Source organism: Propithecus coquereli, unplaced genomic scaffold (genome assembly GCF_000956105.1).
Source record: "Propithecus coquereli isolate 6110/MARCELLA unplaced genomic scaffold, Pcoq_1.0 Scaffold411, whole genome shotgun sequence".
Taxonomy (NCBI): Eukaryota; Metazoa; Chordata; class Mammalia; order Primates; family Indriidae; genus Propithecus; species Propithecus coquereli.
This window is the reverse complement of record NW_012149853.1, coordinates 504918-526483: the sequence shown is the minus strand read 5'-3', so window position 1 is coordinate 526483 and position 21566 is coordinate 504918.

Below are 21566 nucleotides of genomic sequence, written 5' to 3'. Positions count from 1 at the left end.
CTTCCCAGGACTCTCTGAGAACAGCACTCGGTACCTCCCCAAGGCTGAGTCCTGACAATCTCCTCATCCTCAAGTCTCCGGCTCAGTAGTTGTCCTGCCACTTGCTCAGGCCTAGGCTGAAATTTTGAAGTTTTGCTCATTCCTCCCTCTGTGCCTCACCCCAGCCCTCTGCAGGCCCCGCCCCGCCCCCACTCACACCATCCTGAGCCCACCCTCGTGCCCCACTGCCCCCCAGCCCAGTGGCCCGGACCCCGTCCTCTTTCCTGACTGCCCCCAATACCCTCCTGAGTGTTCTGCGCCCTCCCATTCTCGCTGACTTAAAACCTCTTTCCTCACCGTGGCCATGCCAGCTCTTTAATAATATAGAAGGTGTCATGTCATATCCCTCTCAAACCTTTTAAAGGCTTCTCGTTGCACTTGGGATAAATACAAACGCCCTGTGAGGGAGCGCAAGGTCCGGCGTGGACTGATGTCTGCTCCCCCAGCAGGCCCAGCCTCCTTCCTCTCCAGCCTGCTGCTCCCTGACACCCCAGCATCTTCCATGGGTTAAGATCCTCTCCACTGTTCTTTGCCAGAAACAACCTCCTCCTTGGGTTTCGGCAGCTGGCTCCTTCTCTTCCCTCTGATTTTAGCTCAGATGTCACCTTCTCAAAGTGCTCTTTCCTGATCACTCTTTCTGGGTAGGATATCCTTTGGCTATGAGCCCCTTGAAGGCAATACTGTATTCGTCTCATCCAGCACGATGTGTCTGTGCCTCGCCAATCCCTGGGATGTGGAGGACACTCACACACACAGTGGATGGATATGCCCCTGTGGGTGTGTCAGAGACCTTTCCAGTGTGGATGGCGTGTCTCCATGTGGACATCTTGCTGCCAGCACCTGCGAGGTTATGATGACTCTAAGACTGTTTGTCAGAACTGCCATTGCCAGTGGTTGGAGTTGAGATCACTTTTGGATCTTTTGAAAAATAACCAAGCCTTGGAAAGAAACATCACAATGCAATTGGGGAGACATTAAAAGTGGCCCTGGGGAAAGTGGCTTGAAGCACAGGCTGTCCCAGAGACAGAGCCCTGGGACCCAGCCAGCAGGACCTTCACCACCATCGCCGCTACCCTTTCTTGGGTGCTTCTCTCTGCCAAGCAGTTTGCCAAGGACTCTTACACATCAGCATTTTTTTCCTTCATGTATCCCCAAATAGGGAGAAAATAATTCCTGACATAATAGGCACAGTGATCTTCACCCTTAAGGAGGGGACATTGCTTAGTAAGCTCACAGGTCAGGGTGTCTGAAGGGCCTGCATTCAAATTCTGCCCTGACACTTTTGCTGCAGGTTCCTCACCTGCAAAATGTGGAGAATACATTTCACTGGAATTGTTGGAGGATTCGTTCATTCAGTCAGTCAACTAATTCTTCACTGAGCTCTGCGCTAGGGGCTGGGACCATAGCAGGGAGGAAGCAGACAGTGTGCCCTTGTAAGGAATAAAGGAAGAACACCCAGGGGCACAGAGCATGGTTGGTAAACACCCCTTTCTTTCCTCCTAGGAGTCTCCTAAAAAGAGGGTGCTATGGAGCAGGTTGCATCCATTAAAATGTATGTAACTCCAATGTGATGCTACCCCAGGAAAAAGCTGCCACGCGCTGAGCTCCTGGCATCCTCAGAATTGTGGTGCTAACCCAGAGACTCTGGAGAAAGACAAGATGCTCCAGCGAGACCAGGAGCTGCTGAATGAGGGTGAGCCAGACTAATCAGAAGACCAGCAGTGGGCAACTCTCAGACTCCCATGGAGGGATTGGTGCCTGGCCATTTGTCTAGGTGCACACACACACACACACACACACAGGCTCTGTCCAAAAACAATAGATGCTGGCATGGATGCAGAAAGAAAAGAAGGCTTATACACTATTGATGGGACTGCAAATTAGTACAACCTCTATGTAAAACAGTATGGAAATTCCTGAAAGAAAGACCTACCATTTGATCCAGGAATCCAACTACTGAGTATTTACCCAAAGGAAAAGGAATCATGTTATCAAAAAGACACCTACACTCCAGTGTTTATTGCAGCACAATTCACAATTGCAAAGATGTGAGATCAATTCATGAGTGGATTAACAAAATGTGGTACATGTATACCATGGATACTACTCAGACATGAAGAAGGATGAATTGAGCCTTTTGCAATAATTTGGATGGAAATGGAGACCATAATCCTAAGTATCTAAAGACTAGAGAAAAAAAACACCACATGTGCTCACTATTAAATTGGAACAAAGCAATGAGCACATGTGCACAGAGGGAAATCAAACTCCGTGGAAATCAAGCAGGGTGGAGGAGATGGGTGAAACCTACCTAATGGGTACAATGAACACTATCTGTGTGATCGGCACACTTACAACCCTGACTCAAGCATAAAAAAAGTGATCCATGTAACCAAAAACATTTGCACCCCATAACATTTTGAAATTAAAAAAAAAAAGCAAGAGAATGAACAAACAAGAAAACAAATTAAATTAGCATACATCAAGCCTTCATATATAAGAATTATTTTAAATATTAATTGTGGGCATTTGTCAACTAAAGGACAGTATCAATGTGGACAAAAAACGTGATTCAAAAATATGTATGCTCTTTATAAAAAATTCACTTGACATACAACAGAATAGGTAGGTTCCAAGTAAAAGGATTAAAATGATAAACCACACAAACATTCATTCTAACACAAGTAATACTGGGTATGTTAATATTAGATCCAATAGACTTCAGAGTGAAACACAATTACTAGAGATAAACAGGGACATTACATAAAAATGAAAAGGACAACAAATAAGAAAAACGTAATATTATGTTTTTAAATGTATACACCAAACATGGCCTTTAAATACATGAAGCAGAAACTGATAGAACTGAAAAGAGAAATAGATAAATACACAATTTTAGTGGAGGACTTCACCACCCCACTCTAGTAATCTACTAGACAGAAGATCAGCACAGGAATAGAAGCGAATAATGCGATCAACCCACACTAGTTGATAGTTACAGAACAGTCCACCCAACAGCAGCAGAATAACATTTTTTTTCAATAATTCATGATGGATTTACCAAAATAGACCATACTTTAGGTCATAAAATAAACACTAATATATTTAAAATAATGGAAATCATACAAGTATAATCACTCAATATAATGGAATGCACACAGCAATAAATCAGAAAGATAAGAGGAATTCTCCAACACTTGAGAATTAAGAAATACTCATCCAAGCAAGCCATGGGTTGAAGAGGAAGGCTCAAAGGGAAACCGAATATGTGAAACTGAATGAAAATGAAAATATAACATATGAAATCATGTGAATGCCACTTAACTGGTGCTCAGTAGGATATTCGTAGCACTAAGTACTTTACATTATAAAAAAAGGAAAAGGTCAAATCAGTAGTCTTATCTCCTATCTTCAGAAACTTAAAAAAGAGCAACATAAACTGAAAATAAGAATGAGGATGAAACAGTAAATGTAAGAATAGTTATCAATGACATGAACAAACAGGAAAAGAATAAGGAAAATCAATAAAACAAGAAGCTAGTTCTTCAAAAATTATAAATAAATGAAATCAACAAACTTCTAGCAAGAATGAGAAAGATTAAAAGAGAGAAGAAATAGATCACTAATATCAGAGATGAACAGTAAATGTCACAGCAGAGCCTTTTAATAACTAGTGAATACTACCAAAAAATGTGATGCCCATCAACTCAACTAGGTATAACAAATGGAACAATTTCTCCAGAACCACAAATTACCCAAACTGAGCCAATATGAAATAGAGAGCCTCAATAGCTCTATAACTATAAAAGAAATAAACAGAATTTGTAATGAAATAGCGCCCTCTCCCCCAAAGTCCTTAGGCCTAGATGGTTTCACTGGAAATTTTTACCAAACATTCAAGGAATTAACATCAACATTACACAGACTCTTCTAGAAAATAGAAGAATTAAGTTCACTTCCCAAATAGTTTTATGAAGCCAGTATCATTTTGATATCAAAACCAGACAAAGATAGTAAAAGAAAAAAAAATAAATCAACAGACCAACATCTCTCATGAATTTAGAAATAAAATCTGCATCCCAGAATGTCAGCAAATTGAATCCATCAAGATATATAAAAAGAATTACACACAGGACCAAGTGAGATTTATTTAAGATATCATGCTTGGCTGGTTCAGCAATTCAAAACTAAAAACCACCCACTGTTAGTGATCAATGCCAACATCACCAGTAACAGGACAAATTAGATTGTAGGTCATATGGCTAGGATACAAAAAGGAGATCACAGGATCACTTCTGTGACACTCCTGTAAAAAAACATATGATCTAAATCTAATTGATAATGAAATATCACAAAAACCCAATGTAGGGACATTCTACACTATTGGACTTTTACTTTCAAAAGATTCAAAGTCATGAAGGTCAAGGAAAGACTGAGGAACTGTTCCAGACAGTCTTAAGAGACAGTTTACAACTAAATGCATCCAGGCATCCAAATGGGATCTGTTTGCTATAAAGGACATTGCAGACAAGTAATAAAACTTGAAAAGAATCTGAAGATTAAATGATAGAATGTATTAATGTTAACTTTCTGATCATGAAGGTTGTATTGCAGTTATGTAGAATGTCTTGACTTGTAAGAATACCCACTAAGACTATTGGGGTGATGGCATAACATCAGCAATTTACTCTCAAATGATTCAGGAGAAAATGTTCTAAAACTTGGAACTTTTCTCTAATTTTAAGACTGTTTCCAAAAGTTAATTAGAAATACACAAATGAATGAATGAATGAACAGAAAAAGTGAAAAGAATTAGGTAAACTTTATTTCTCCAAGAAAAAATAGCCATATAAATCAGTGCTTAAAATTAAAATTATATAAGTTTAATGGCACTATAACAATTCTAATACCTCCCAACATTGACAATGACCACAGTACCAGAATACGAAATGATATCTGTCTAAAGCTAAATTTTTTCTTTTTTTTGAGACAGTCTTGCTCTGTTGCCCAGGCTAGAGTGCCTTGGCGTCAGCCTAACTCATAGCAACCTCAAACTCCTGGGCTCAAGTGATCCTCCTGCCTCAGTCTCCCGAGTAGCTGGGACTGCAGGCGTGTGCCACCATACCCATCTGATTTTTCCTATTTTTAGTAGAGATGCGGTCTCTTGCTCAGGCTGGCCTTCAACTCCTGAGCTTAAGCAATTCTACCACCTCGGCCTCCCAGAGTGCTAGGGTTATTACGTGTGAGCCATCACGCCTGGCCTTAAAGCTAAATCTATCAATCACTGGCTTTAGACAGATATCATTATATCTGTCTAGTATAGTGAAATATCTGTCTATATAGTAATAAAAATTGTAAAATAAAAATCGGCCATCACCTTTATCAAAAAATACCAAAACAACAAATGCTGATGAGGATGTGGAGAGATAGGAACACTCTTACACTCCTGGTGGGATTGTAAATCAGTGAAACCTCTGTGGAAAAGAATTTGGAGATACCTTAAAGACCTAAAAATAGAAATACCCTTTGATCCAGCAATAGCACTATTAGGCATCTACCCAAAAGAACAAAAGATATTGTATAATAAAGACTTCTGCACCCAAATGTTTATGGCAGCACAATTCACTACTGCAAGGATGAGGAAAGAACCCAAGTGTCCGTCGATTCATGAGTGGATTATTAAAATTTGGTATATGTATACAATGGAATATTACTCAATTATAAGAAACGACAGTGATCTAGCACTGCTTATATTTTCCTGGATACAACTTGAGCCCATCCTTCAAAGTGAGGTATCACAAGAATGGACGAATAGGCTCCACATGTACTTGCCATCAAATTGGCACTAACTGATCAACACTATGGTGCTCACATGGTAGTAATAGTCTTCAGCGACAGGGGGGTTGGGGATGGGTAAACTCATAACTAATGGATGTGGTGAGCATTGTAGGGGGGAAAAGCATGCCTCAAATCATGGTGTGGGTGTGGCCAAGTCATAACACGTAACCAAAATGTTTGTACCCCCATAATATCCTGAATTAAATAAAAAAAATACGCCATCAATTAACTTCAACCAAGTATTGCTGAAAATTTGGTTGGTTGGTTGTTGAAACACCTGACAGGCCAGGCATGGTGGCTCATGTCTGTAATCCTAGCATTCTGGGAGGCCAAGGCAGAAGAATTGCTTGAGCTTAGGAGTCTGAGACCAGCCTAAGCAAGAGCGAGACCCCATCCTACTAAAAACAGAAAAAAAAAAATTAACCAGACAACCGAAAATAGAAAAAATTAGCCAGGCACAGTGGTGAATGCCTGTAGTCCCAGCTACTTGGGAGGCTAAGGCAGGAGGTTCACTTAAGCCAAAGTATATCTTGATTTATATTTGGATCCTAGAGGAGAAGCTTTTCTAGAGAAGAGCATCCAGATTCTAATTCAGCAACACCTGAAAATAAAAAGAAAGAATTCTATTCTTTAGCTAAAAGATTTCATAGGAACTAAGTGTTAGTCAGTAAAAAAGAGTCGAAAACTTTATCAGTATCAAAAAGAATGAGAAATCTGTATGTACAACTACAATACAAAATTACTGTTAAATATAATTTTCCCGCAGTTGCACACTGAATTAATAATTATCATTGTGGTTGAGTATCAGAGATTCTGGTTTTCTCATTCTCCATTCACTTATTCAACAACCATATGCTAAGGTACCATGACAAGCACTGGAATTACAAGGTGGAGATGATATAGTCCGTATATGATTGTCCTCAACAATAATATATTATAACATGAAAAAACAGACAAAGAGACCACTTCCGTGCAGAGTCATAGAGACCACAACAAGTATAAAACAGGGCACTACTGGAACACACAGGAGGTCCATCTGTCCAAGTTTTGTGTCAATACTGTAGACTTTTTGGTGGAGGTGATATGTAAGTTGATAGCTGAAGGACAAGGAAAAAGTGTACCAGATAGAAGGAGGAAGCAAGGGCAAAGAGCTGGAAGTGAGGAGGGACACTGGAATTCCTAGTAGTCTAGTTTGTGAGATGCTAGAGCAAAGGGGCAGACTAAGGTATGTGGCAAGAGATGAAGTTGAATACATTGACAAGAACCAAATTGATACAGGTGTTTTTCCCATGTTAAGGAATATGGAACTTTTCCTAAGGGTGAAAGTACACCAATGACAAAGTAAATGACTGATTTAAAATGTCACCAGTCAAGTGACTGCTTATGAACTGTCACTACTTGGTTAAATGTTACCACATGAGCCTGGGGTCTTTTGGCCTTAAATCACTAACATAAACCCAGAAAGTTGATGATGCCTTGATTTTCTGAGAATTGTTTCATGTGCTGACTGACAGTTTCATAGAGATGGCAGCAGTGAATAAAGCACAGAGCCAGAAAAAAAAAAAGATACATAAGCTTCATGAGATTTTTGTTAAAGACATGTGGAATTAATGTGGCATGAGAATACTGTTCAGTATGAATATTAATGTTTTCACACCTTTCATTAGATGTGTGTAACAGGAAGTATTTAATGTACTATCTATTAACCAAACAGTAGAAAAGATTGCCCCTTAATATTTACAGTCGATTTCAGAAATCAATTAATGCCAATTTAATTCATAAATTTTTACAGTATACTTTCTTGTAGTTCCATAGTTATATTTTGTTCCAACTTGTGCGTCATCTGAAATAAGTCAAATATTATTTAGAATGTTTAAGTAAACCACAGACATTTTCGTGGGAATCATATATTACTTACAAAATGTGGCTTTAAATATTTGTGGAAACTAGACTTAACTTCAAAATTGCTTAAATAGAAAAATAATTACATAAATAAAATAAAATCCCTACTTATTTTACATTTAGTTAATGGAGAATATATATGTGTAATGCTGCCTAGATTAATCTCATAAAAAGTAAAATTAATAATTGGTTTATGGAGTATACATCATTTCAGAAGGGTGACATTTTCTCTTATTAGTACAAGGGTTAGGCCATTCAAGTCATATTTTCACATGAATCTGTTATTTTGTAATTCTTAGCAAAACCCTGCTGTTTATAAAAGTGTGATGAGTTTTTTCACTTTAATTTTTCCTTAAAATAAAATTTCTACATCTGTTGAGATGATCATATGGTCTTTGTTTTTCCTTCTATGTGGTGAATCACCTTTATTGATTTATGTATGTTGAACCATCCTTGCATCCCTGGGATGAAGCCCACTTGGTCATGCAGGATTATTTTCTTGAAGTGCTGGTGAATTCAGTTTTTTCTAGTATTTTATTGAGGATTTTTTGCATCTGTATTCATAAGGGATATTGGCCTGTAGTTTTCTTTATTTGTTCTGTCCTTTCCTGGCTTTGGTATCAAGGTGATACTGGCTTTGTAGAATGAGCTGGGAGGATTCCCTCCTTCTCGATGTTATGGAATAATTTGTGAAGTATAGGTAATTGTTCTTCTTTGTAGGTCTAGTAAAATTCAGCTATGATTCCATCTGGTCCGTTGCTTTTTGTTGTTGTTGTTAGATTGTTTATTACTGCTTTAATCTCGTTGCTCGTTAATGGTCTGTTCAGGAGGTCTGTTTCTTCCTGATTGAGTTGTGGGAGGTTGTGTGTTTCCAGGCATTTGTCCATTTCCTCTATGTTTTCGAGTTTATGTGCATAGAAATTTTCATAGTATTTCATAGATGACATTTTGTATTTCTGTGGTGTCAGTTGTAATACCTCCTTTTTCATTTCTGACTGAGGTTATTTGGGTCCACTCTCTTCTATTTGTGGTCAATCCAGAAAGAGAACTATCAATTCTGTTTATCTTTTCAAAGAACTAACTTTTTGTTTCATTGATACTTTGTATTTTTTTCTTTGTTTTCCATTTTATTTAGTTCTGTCCTGACAGTAGTTATTTCTTTTCTTCTGCTGGCTTTGCATTTGGTTTGCTCTTCATTTTCTCATTCCTTTGAAGCTTGGTGTTAGATTATTAATTTGTGATCTTTCTGTCATTTTGATGTAGGCATTTAAGACTATGACTTTTCCCCATAGGACTGCTTTTGCTGAATCTCATAGTTTTTGAGATTTGAGATCCCCTTTGTCATTCAGTTTGAGGAATCTTTTGACTTGAGTCTTAATTTGATTATTCACCCAATGATCGTTCAGTAGCAGGTTGTTTAATTTCCATGACTTTGTGTAGAATTGAGTGTTTCTCTTGGAGTTGACTTCTAGTTTTATTCCACTGTGGTGATGGCATGATCTTATATCTAGAAAACCCCAAAGACTCCACCACCAAGAGATGCCTGGAATTGATACTTAAATTCAGCAAAGTCTCAGGTTACAAAATCAACGTACACAAATCAGTAGCATTCCTATACAGCAAGTTAAGCTGAGAGTCCAATCAGAGACTCAGTACCATTCATGATAGCTACAAAGAAAATAAAATACCTACAAATGTACTTACTTAACCAAGGAGGTGAAAGATCTCTACAAGGAGAACTATGAAGCACTGAGGGAAGAAACTGCAGATGACTTAAACAAATGGAAAAACATAACATATTCATGGGATCCACAAAATCAACATTGTTAAAATGTCCATACATTTCACATTGATTTACAGATTCAAGGCAATCCCCATCAAAATACCAATGTCATATTTCAAAGATCTAGAAAAAATAATTCTACACTTTGTTTGGGACCAGAAAAGAGCCAAAGTAGTCAAAGCAATCTTAAGCAAAAAGAAGAAATCTGGAGGCATCACATTTTCAGACTTCAAACTATAAGGCTATAGTAACCAAAATAGCATGGTACTGGCACAAAAACAGACACATAGACCAACAGAACAGAACAGAGAACCGAGATATAATACCATACAAATACAACCATCTGATCTTTGACAAAGCAGACAATAATACACACTGGGGAATAGAAACCCTATTCAAAGACCATATGATTCTCTCAATAGATGCAGAAAAAGCATTTGACAAAATCCAGCACACTTTTATGATAAAAATCCTTAACAAAATAGGCATAGATGGGACATTCCTTAAAATTATTAAGACCATATATGATAAACCCACAGTCAATATCATACTGAATGGGGAAACATTGAAAGCATTCCCGCTTAGAACAGGAACCAGATAAGTTTTCCCACTATCTCCACATCTGTTCAACATAGTGCTGGAAGTCCTTGCCAGAGCAATCAGACAAGAGAGGGGAAGGGTGTCCAAATGTGGGCAGAAGAGGTCAAACTCTCACTCTTTGCTGATGATATGCTACTATATCTAGAAAATCCCAAGGATTCAACCAAGAGACTCCAGGAATTGATAAACAAATTCAGTCTCAGGATACAAAATTAATGTACACAAATCAGTGGTATTCATAAATGCTAAGAACAGTCAAGCCGAAAATCAAATCAAAGATGCAGCACCTTTCACAACAGCATCAAAGAAAATTAAACATTTAGGAAAATATTTAAGGAAGGAGGTGAGAGACATATATAGGGAGAAATACAAAACACTGAGGAAAGAAATTGTAGAGGATCTAAACACACATGGAAATCCCTACCATGCTCATGGATTGGTAGAATCAATATTGTTAAAATGTCCATTCTACCTAAAGTGATCTACAGAATTAATGCAATCGTTATCAAAACTCTGCCATCATTCTTTACAGACTTAGAAAAAATAATTCTGTGCTTCTTCTGGAACGAGAGAAGACCTGATATAGCCAATGCAATCTTAAGCAAAAAGAACAAACTGGGAGGCATCAGTCTGCCAGACTTCAAACTTTATTACAAGACTATAGTAAGGGAAACAGCATGGTACTGGCACAAGAACAGAGATATAGACGTTGGAATAGGATGGAGAGCCCAGATATAAAACCATCCTCATATTGTCATCTAATCTTTGACAAAGCAGACAAAAGTATGCATTGGGGAAAGAATCTCTATTCAATCGGTGGTGCTGGGAAAACTGGATATCCCCATACAGAAGCTTGAAACTAGATCCCAACCTCTCACCTCTCACAACAATCAACTCACGATGGATAACAGACTTAAACCTGAGCCATGAAACCTTAAGAATTCTAGAAGAAAATGTTGGTAAGACTCTTTTAGACACCAGCCTAGGTAAAGAATTTATGAAGAAGACCCCCAGAGCAATCACGCCAGCAACAAAAATAAACAAATGGGATCTGATCAAATTAAAAAGCTTCCGCACAGTCAAGGAAACTATCATTAGAGCAAACAGACATCCTAAACAATGGGAGAAAATATTTGCTTTCTATACATCCAATAAAGGGCTGATAACAAGAATCTATGTAGAACTTTAGAAAATCAACAAGAAAAAAACCAAACAACCCCATTGATAAATGAGGAAAGGACATGAAGAGAAACTTTTCAAAGGAAGACAGACTAATGGCCAGAAAACATATAAAAAAAGTGCTCAACATCTCTAATCATTAGAGAAATGTAAATCAAAACCACAATGAGATATTACCTAATTCCAGTGAGAATGGCCTCTATCAAAAAGTCCCAAAATAACAAATGCTGGCGTGGATGTGGAGAGATTGGAACACTCATACACTGCTGGTGGGACTGCAAATTAGTACAATCCCTGTGGAAAGTAATTTGGAGACACCTCAGAGCTAAAAATAGAAATAACATTTGAACCAGCAATCCCACTACTGGGCATCTATCCAACGGAACAAAAGACATTCTATAATAAAGACATCTGCACTCAAATGTTTACAGCAGCACAGTTCACAACTGCAAAGATGTGGAAACAACCCAAGTGCCCATCAATACATGAGTGGATGAATAAAATGTGGTATATGTATACCATGGAGTTCTACTCAACTATAAAAAACAATGGTGAACTAGCACCTTATATTATCCCAGATAGAGACTGAGCCCATTCTTCGAAGTGAGGTATCACAAGAATGGAAAAACATGCACCACATGTACTCACCATCAAATTGGAACACTAAGGTGTTCACATGGTAGTAATACTCATTGGGTGCCAGTCAGGTGGAGGCTGGGGAGTGGGGGGGGGTAAACCCACAACTAATGGAAGCAGAACACATTGTTATGGGGGAAGGACACGCTTGTGGCCCTTGCTTGGGGGAGGCAAATGCATTATATGTAACCAAAATGTTTGTACCCTCATAATATCCTGAATTAAAAAATTCAAATATTTGCTTGATTTAAGTATTTAAAAAGTGCTGTGAAATTGCCCATCAATAGGCTAATTTTGCAGTAATTGAGATAATATGCTGTAAGTAATATACCAATTAAAGATATACTTTTATGTAGAAAATGACAAATATTTTAATTTAAAAAACTAATCTTACTACTACAGGTTTATTTAATTTATAAAACTTATTTATCTTGGATTGCTTTTAACAATAAACATCTATTTGTGGTTAAGTGCTTGGATGCCAATCGTTGACTTGCGATTAAGGGTGAAAAATTCAAGATGGTACAAAAAAACTTTAAAAGTGTTATGAGCCACAGCCAGACTAAAATCAATTAGAAAGTAAGCCAAAGCATCTTTCAATATACCTTTAGTTACTAGGCAATAAGATTCAGTCTCTAAAATCTAACTTAAATGTGGCTTTTAAAGAAATTTCAAATGTATCATTTTAGTTTCATATTATGGAATAACATTAATATAGAGGTATGTCTTGAAAATGACAGCTGCAGGGACTTGAAGAAAATGGAAAATTTTTGTTTTCCTCTCTTTATTAACACGGATAATTATGACCTTTACTTATCATGCCTAGGTCATTTTAATAACACAGTATTTCACCAAATTAGAAACAAGAATTATATCAAAAATCTGAAACCCAAATGAAAGAAGACAATATAACTAACCTCAGTCAAGTAGGTCTCCAAGCTGGTATCTGAAGCCCATGGGAATGAGAAAGAGAACACTAGTTTTTTCTTGAAGTAAACTCTCTGTGAAGACCTAAGCCATTATGAAGAGTTCCAACAGAAGGTGACTCTATGCCTGTCTTCCTAGTGCTAGTGGGAAAGGAAGTTCCAGTCTCCTGTGTCTCCACAAGATTGCTACTGAACACTGCTAGTCTCTTAGTAGCTCTGTGAAGATTGCAAAAGACAAATGTTTACTATTTCATTTTTTCCTAAATGATTGCATTTTTAAAAAAGTTACCATAAGAGTAAATGGAATTTCCCATTAAATAGTGTTTTAACTGTGAAAATGTGTCACAGCATGCCTACTGTATGCAGTCGTAGTTTTACAATTGTTCTAAAGATGTGTGTGTGGGTATATATGTGCGTATATATATATGTATATATATATATATATAAAACTAGGGGAATTTCTAAAAAACAAGTAATTCAAATAAAGTAAGGAGGGAAGAGAAATCTATCAATGATATATGGTTTACCAGGTAACACTTGCTGCCTCCTGGAATGGCTCTATTTACAAAGATGCTTGAGGATGCCATTAGAAATACTTGTATTTAAAGGGTAAGTGATAATGAACATTATGAATGTGTTAGTTTGCTTGACTATAATAGCTATTTCTCCATGTATGTATCAAATATATCAAAACATCATGTTGTACTCTTAAATATATACCGTAAAAGGATTATCCCTAAAAAAGGTAGAAATAACTGTATTTAGTAAACCAATGTAAAGAAGTTAATTTACTGAATGCCAGAATGTGTCAAGAGTAGTCATAGTACTTTACTCTTTTGGTTTAAGTCGTCATCTTCCAAAAAGTAGTTAAACTCTTAATATTTCTATAAGGAGAATGGTGACAGGCAATTGTATAACAATAATACTGTTTAAGTTATAAGGCTTGAAAAATACTTAGTGGAAAAACTATTAGGTAAGGTTAACTACATGAAAACATTAAGGGGGAAAAAGCCATATATAACCAAAAAAGAGGGAGAGACGTAAACTGTCCTGGACTACCATTTTTAAAGGTAGTTCATTTATTAACATTGTTTTCCAAAATTGTATTATCTAGCTAGCTTTCACTTCCCACTAATCTCATGAACCTGTCTCACTAAAAAGCATGCTTTCAAGGCAAATTAATGATCTTAATTTATTTTCTATTCCATATTTTGACTTACTTTCTTGCTTTCTACAGCAAGGATTTCCTAGCTTCTACTTCTACTTGATGCAGGTGCTTATACTTTTCTACTTCAACATTATGGAAGGCTCCTTGAGAAGATTTCATGTTGGAGATTTCGGATTCCAGATTTTTAATTTTCACTTCCATCTGACTTTTTATTGAAGCCAGATGATCCTCTTTTAACCGTTTTCTGTATTCTTCAGATGCTGCTTGTGCCTAAAACATATTAAAAGGATATATTTTTAGTATCCTTTAACCTGAACAATTCCTGTATATTTGTTTCCTTTACTTTTGAATCAGAGAGCTATTTTGTTTGTTTATTTATTTATATTTTTAGAGACAGTGTCTCTTTTATTTATTTATTTATTTATATTTTCAGAGACAGTGTCTCTCTCTGTCACCGCAGCTGGAGTGCAGTGGCCAGATCATAGTTCACTGCAGCCTTCAATTCCTGGGCTCAAATGATCCTCCAGCCTCTGCCTCCTGAGCAGCTGGGAGTACACGTGTGCACCACCAGGCCTGGCTAATTTTATTACTTTTTGTATAGATGGTATCTTATTATGATGCCCAGGCTTATCTCAAATTCACGGTCTCAAGTGATACTGCCCTGTTGACTAACCAAAACGCTAGAAGCACACCCATTCTCCAAGAGCAATTTTAAATATGTGACAAAAGAAGTTGAGGTTTAAAATATTGAAAATCAATTATTAACTAAATTGATAATTTAATCTGAATTATAAAAAACTGAATCATTACTAAATTAGTACTCACGTATTCTGATAATCCAAAGAATAATAGAATCAATTTAAAATTTAAAAAATTGAGCAACATAACTTAAAAAAACCTCTAGAGTACAGTATAATTTCTAAATCACAATATTTTCTTTTCCTAATAGTATTGTTTTATGCTAACTGGCCTTAATAATCAAATGATTCTCTCAGGAGCATCAATATTCTCAAAGATCAATTTAGTTATAATAATGATAGAAACTAAAAAATTTAAAGGGAGAAACAGATGCCACCTTCCTTCTAGAAATCTACAAAACCAATTGCTATAAGGGAAGTAGAGGAAACACACACAATGAACATATCACAATATCGTCTGCAGTGAAATGAATGAAAGTGCATTCTACACTTAACGAACCTGCAAAAACAGATCTACTTCTTTTTAATTTTTCTACAACACACTGTATTTCTCTTTCTTCAATCTCCTCCTTATACTTTCGAACTTCACCAAGGTCAACCATGTTCTTTTCCATATGAGTTTTGAGGTCCAAAAGTTCTTGTTCAAACTTCATGTTCTCTTTCTCTAGTATTTCACATTGTTCTTGTATTGCTTTCATAGGTAATAATTCCTCTTGATCAACTTGATTCTTTGCATCTAGAGATCGACATCTCTTTTTTTTTTATTTCAAGATATTATGGGGGTACAGATGTTTAGGTTATGTATGTTGCCCTTGCCCCGCCCCGAGATCAACATCTTTAATACACAGTTTCCAGTGATTCTGTAGGATCATCGACCTGCATGAATAAAATAATATAGTTTAATAATGAAGGAAGTAGGCTGAGAATAGGCTATCACAAAATTAGTAACACATTTTGAAATACATTTAGCTGCAATAAAATGTTATCCGTACTGCAGATACAAATACAGATAACAGTACAAATGTACAGATAACAGTACAAATGTTATCTGTACTGTTTCAGCTTCCACCAGGAGGAAGGTGGAAGCTGAAAGGACCTAGACGTGAACAAGAATGAAAACCAAAAGGCCTCCAAGGAGACTGTCAGTGGAAGCCTGATGGCCCTTGAAGAACACTGAGAGGAAGGGTTTCAAGGACAGTGGAGAAAATGATACTAACACCTGGAGGAAAGGGCACTGTTGCTCCACAGCAGGTGAAAGTAAAATCAATGCAGGAGACAAGCTAAAGAAAATTAAATATCAAGGATCCAGGACTTTCTGGATACAAATACGTGTTTCCCATTTGCAGCCTCTCCACATGTCGATTTACCAAATACAGATGATCCCTGACTTACGATGGTACAAATCACAATTCTGTGACTTTAAAATGGTGCAAAAATGTGCAGTCAATGTATACATTGACTACACCCATCTGGAATGGTGGTAGATCTTGCACTTGAAGCCTGAGCCTGATGCCATATTAAAGGACACTTGTGGGTAGTTATTGAGCAAGAATTGATGTATTTTTGAAGTTGGAGGAATATAAACAAAAAATGTAGCCAGAGGGTAGATTGTGCTGGTTTTAAAACATTTCCATTCATTCTTTCACATTCATCCCATAGACAGAGACATCATCAAGTTAGCTGAGGGAGGCACCCAGAACTTGCATCCTCCACAGAGAAGAACCAAAACAATTAGATGACCACACCTTGAACAAAGCCTCTAAAAGATAACTCTGGAATTCAGCAGGGAAGTAACAGGAACCCTTGGAGTCATGGAAGGAAAAGGAAGGGAAGAAGCCACTCCACTGGGATCAACTCAGAGCCAGGACAAACTCCCCATTGTGGGAAAAGGGAAGGGAATGAATCCCAGTGATCCACATTCCCCCAAGGACACCTGCAATCCAAGCCACAGGGGAGCCCTCAGCCCTCATAGGCCCTGAACTAAGCATAGGGAGCTGCCTGGAGCCCATGTGATTTCATTGCTCCTGAGAGGCAGTTCACTCTGAGTCCCACTTACCTTCTGAGAGGGTGCAGTACAGTGCCGTATTAAGAGCCCAAATCTCACAGGGCTGCATCCTGCTCTGGGGCTCAACAGCCCCCACATGTCCTCCCTGGAACCGCATTGATATCCCACTATGTTCCCATAGAGGGTTAAACATCATGTACCTGCTGAACCCAGCAGTGCAGATGGGCTCCAAACTTTAGATCACACACCACCCTAACCCCCTGAGAATTAGGTGGTCTGGCCCAGGAGGAAAGCTGCCCAAGGACAAAGGGCACCTGAGTGCATGTGCACCAGAGCTAGGGGTCGCCTGACTGAGCCCACTGACAACGAAAGCAACTCTGCCTCCTCCATAGGCAGGGCCATGGTGCACTTGTGCACACCTTCAGGGGACCCAAGGATTGGCTAGTTCATATGCACCATCGAGGAGCCTGAGAACCAGCCTACCTAACCTGCTGTGGCTGGCACCTGCCTGTGCCATATGAGAGCCTGAAAACAAGGCCAACTAAACTGCCTTTGCTGCTCCTCCAGCTGCACCCACAAACACTTTCCAGGGCCCTGAGGATCGGCTTGCCCCTCCTAGGCTAGCATACATTCTGGGCCTGAGGGTGTGTCTGTGCCATGTGCCACCACTGCTATGGCACCCACAGCCTGGGGGCCTGAGGATTGGCCACCTGCATGTTGCTTCCAGTGCCCATGTACACTGTCCAGGAGCCTGAGGACAATGCTACTGTCCAGCACACAATTCAGGAGCCTAAGGACAACCCTGCGAAGCTGGCCACTGCTGTCAGCTCCTACACATGACCTCAGCAAACCTATCGACAGACCTGCCCACCCCACTGCCATAAGTGCCCACCCAAATGTACCACCCAGGGGCCCAGGAACTGGCCAAGCACTGCTATCATAACGTCGGTGACACAAGTGCCACCCAGGAGCCCTCTACTGCCATCACTGGTTCTGTTGCACATCACAAGGAGGCCCAAAGATCAGCACCCTGTCACCACTAACACATACCTATACTGCTGGGGTGTGTGTCCTAAGAATAAGGTCTTAGTTCTATAGAGAAGAACCAGCTACCAGGTCAGAAGAACATCTACTGTGAACTGAAAGATGAGGGATTATCTCGGTTTGCAATGAGGAAAGCTGAAGCTCACACCTAACCTTCTCTTTCCTAGATAGCAAAAATCTATAAATGGTTCTATGAATTATAATGACTTAACAAAACATAATGCAGTGAATAGCAGACTCACTCAGCAGAGTCTGTGATCAAGATTTTATGGAAATGGGAGTCAAGAGGGAGTCTCTAGGTCACAGATTAAAATTTGAATGAAAGGTCAAAAAAAAGAATGGACTCTGTCCTTGTAAGCCTGACTTCCCATCATGTCATGGAGCTAGCAAGGCATAACCTGGCCACAGGCTCCTTCAAAAAGCAAAAAATGAAGTTAAAGACTTTCTACTACATTAACTTCTTACTATAAGACAACTGGTGGGGGGAGGAAAATGGTGGATTAGGGGTGACCTCCTGGCTCTCTGCTCCCAGAGTGGGAGGTGAAGAACACGGACACCCACACTCCCACAGGATCAGCTTCGTGAATCTACAGAGAAGCAGCGAGGGACAAGCAGTGCTGTGGAAAAAATAAGGTGAACTGGAGAAGTGCCCGCAAATACCAGAGAGTGCGGGTCAAATGGGGGAGAGCAGTGCAGGACGGCCGCGCCCGGTGGCGGGCTGGCCTGGGCAGTGAGATCTGACTCACAGGAAGACGACTCTTCCTTTACCAAACCTCACTCCCACGCAGGCAGGGAAGTGCCAGAAGTCAGTGCGAAGTGGTAGCACAGACCGACAAGCAGTGGGGAGCCGAGACAGGAGCAGGGTCCATTTCGAATGCAGCGGAGCGCGGTGCTGGGTGGGCATCGGAGGGGAGGGACTGGCCCAAGCAGGTGCTCCCCGGATCGGACGCTGCCCAAGCCCACAGGGGAGAGTTTGGAGGCAGCTTCTTGTCACAGGAGACCGCCAGGACTAGATCGGGGGAGGGGAACACCATAAAAGAGGCTCTGCCTGTGGAAATCGCTGAAAGTTCGGTGGGCGCTGGGAGGGACAGAGCACAGAGTCCTCCCGTGGATCCGTCCAGAGTCGCCGTGTGTAGGGGGGGCAGTGGGCTCAGCCGGCGGCTCTGGGAGGCAGCTCCGGGAGTCAGCAACGGCGGACCCCGGCTCTGGATGCCCTCCTGGTGCAGTTGGTTCCAGCGCTGACTAGCAGTGGGTGGGCAGTCGCCATTCGGGGAGCCCAGAGCCTGCGACCAGTACTTCTTGCCCGGGCAACGGCCTGAGTCATAGCCGCTGCCTCCACGGCAGAGCTGGTTGCGCCCTGTGAGGAGGAGAGAGGAGGAGAGTAGCACGCGCAGCCACTTTTTCTCCCGAATCTGTGGACAGTCTGTCCCAGCCCGGGACTCAAGCCCAGACTCCGAAAGGGCGGAAAAGGGAGAAAGATCAATATTTCTGCCGAGTTTCCAGGTGGTCTCCCGAGGCCCTGTTCCATTCAGTCGCTGGCGCTGTCCGCAAAAGTGACGGGGAACTGAAGGTGAACTGAGGCAGACCGCTTGTAGAACTGTGATCCGGGACACATAACCATCCCCTCTGCCAGGCGACTCGAGCCCCACCCCTGCTCACGCACCGCGCTAAAGGGCCGGCCTCTGCCACTAGGTGGAGTAAAGGGGTAGCTTTTTTTTTTCTTCTATTTCTTTTTTTTCTATATACATATTTCTCTTAATTCTTTTTATTTATATATATACATTTTTTTCTTTCTTTCTTTTTCTTTTCTTCTTCCTCTATACATATTTCTCTTAATTCTTTTTACTTTTTTTGTATATATATATACATATATATACATTTTTCCTCTTTCCTTCTCTTTCCTTTCTTCTTCCTTTTTACTCTCTTTCTGCGAGTGTGTATGTGTGTGGCTGTACATCTGAAACCCACGACCGCAGGAGCCCGATTGTTGAATCTCCACAGCGGAGCTATTTTGCACCAAAGAGACAGCACGCACCCCTAAGAGTGTCTAGTGACCAAGGAGGCCGCTCTTCAAGCTGAGACACGTGGTCACCTCTCTACTGCGACTTGGTAGTTGGAGCAGCCGGCCAAACGGACAGACTCCACTACGGGAAGGGCCGAATAGAGAGTGAAAGAGGCTGTTTTCCCAGCGGGGTCCTGTAGCCTCATTTTTGCTGTGACTTGGTAATCAGCGCCTCCTCTGAAAGAATTAGTTCCCCACCCCTGGTAGTGTGGAGGAACAGGGAAGCTGTTCTCTGGACTGTGACCCTGTAGGGGTGGTGGATGATCCTTGACTAAGATCTGATCGCTGATATTGCGTACCAAAGGGACCGATCCCGCATCCGCTGGAGTGGAATAGCAGGACAGGCTGCTTTCTGGTCTGAGTCCCTCAGGGGCCTTAGGCAGGGCTTCTCTAGCAGCCCTGAAGTGTGTACTTCTTACCAGCTAGACGACCCTGCCCTTGAGGGGTGCAATAATAAGGGTCGCCACTTCCTGAGCTGAGACGCCAGGTAGCCCCAGGAAGTGCCCTTCCCCCAGTCTGCGGGGTTATCTCCCCTACTCTGGCAGGTGAAAACCCACCCTCGGAGGAGGAAAGAAATGAGAGAAGATGTTTTACAGGCCAGGCCTTGTGACAGTCTCAGCCAATGCCCCTCCCACAGCCCTGCAGGACAGAGCCTGCCCCTGAAGGTAGGGAGAAAGGAGAAAAAATACTTTCCCCATAGGACTAGCCTGAATCTGTATGACCTCGGATCTAAGCAAAAGGGGACAGTTTGTTGACATGATACAGCTGATTGGTTTTGAACACCTGACAAGAACATAACACAAAAGCTTGCACTTGGTGTCCAGGCTGTTGTCATCTTAGGGGCTAGTGGTCTGGGAAGGAAAATCTCGACCAGAGTCCTTAGCAATTGCACCAATTGACACACCCATTAGGAATTCCTCCACAAGAGTGCCTAATGAGCCCTGAATAACATATTAGCAGCTCTCTCCTAGCTACAGATCAAGCAATTTCTGAAGTATACTGCCTCACGCACGCTGATTTCTGCTGCTCTTCTCACCACGTCTTAAGGTCTTAAGCCCTTGCCACTCCCAAGGGCTCAAGTAGCCCTTGGGAGTGGCAAAACATTTCCCAAAGACTCAGGCTTTTGTATGTCCCATTTGGGATTTTAGAGCTCATTTCAAAGGTTCTGGAATACCTTGACAACTGACTCCTCCACGCAAAATTCAAGCAACAAAAGAGAGAGCAACCTCATAACTAAACCCAGTGCCTTCCACCTCAACCAAGTAGTCGATAGCAGAGTCACACACACAAAAGTGACCCAAATCCTGGAAAGCTAAGCAAGGAAAAGAAACTCTCTAATCTCTGTAAGCAGAAGGAGCAGACAACAGGCCATAGATAACCCAACAAGCCAAAACCCCACCAATACAGCACAAGACCAGGGCACATCTCTTCAGCTCTGCCAAGGAACATCCCCTTGGGGCCCCAAAATTAAGTTCAAAAACCAGTCATAGCACATCCAGTCCTTGACAAAGTAGCCTGATGAGAAAGAATCAGTGAAAGAACACAGGAAACATGAAAGATCAGAGAGAAAATTCACCTCCAAAAGAAAATATTCGATCTCCATCAACAGATACCAATGTACATGATACGATTAAACTGACAGAGGAAGAATTCTGATTATGGATTGTAAAGAAACTGAACGGAATA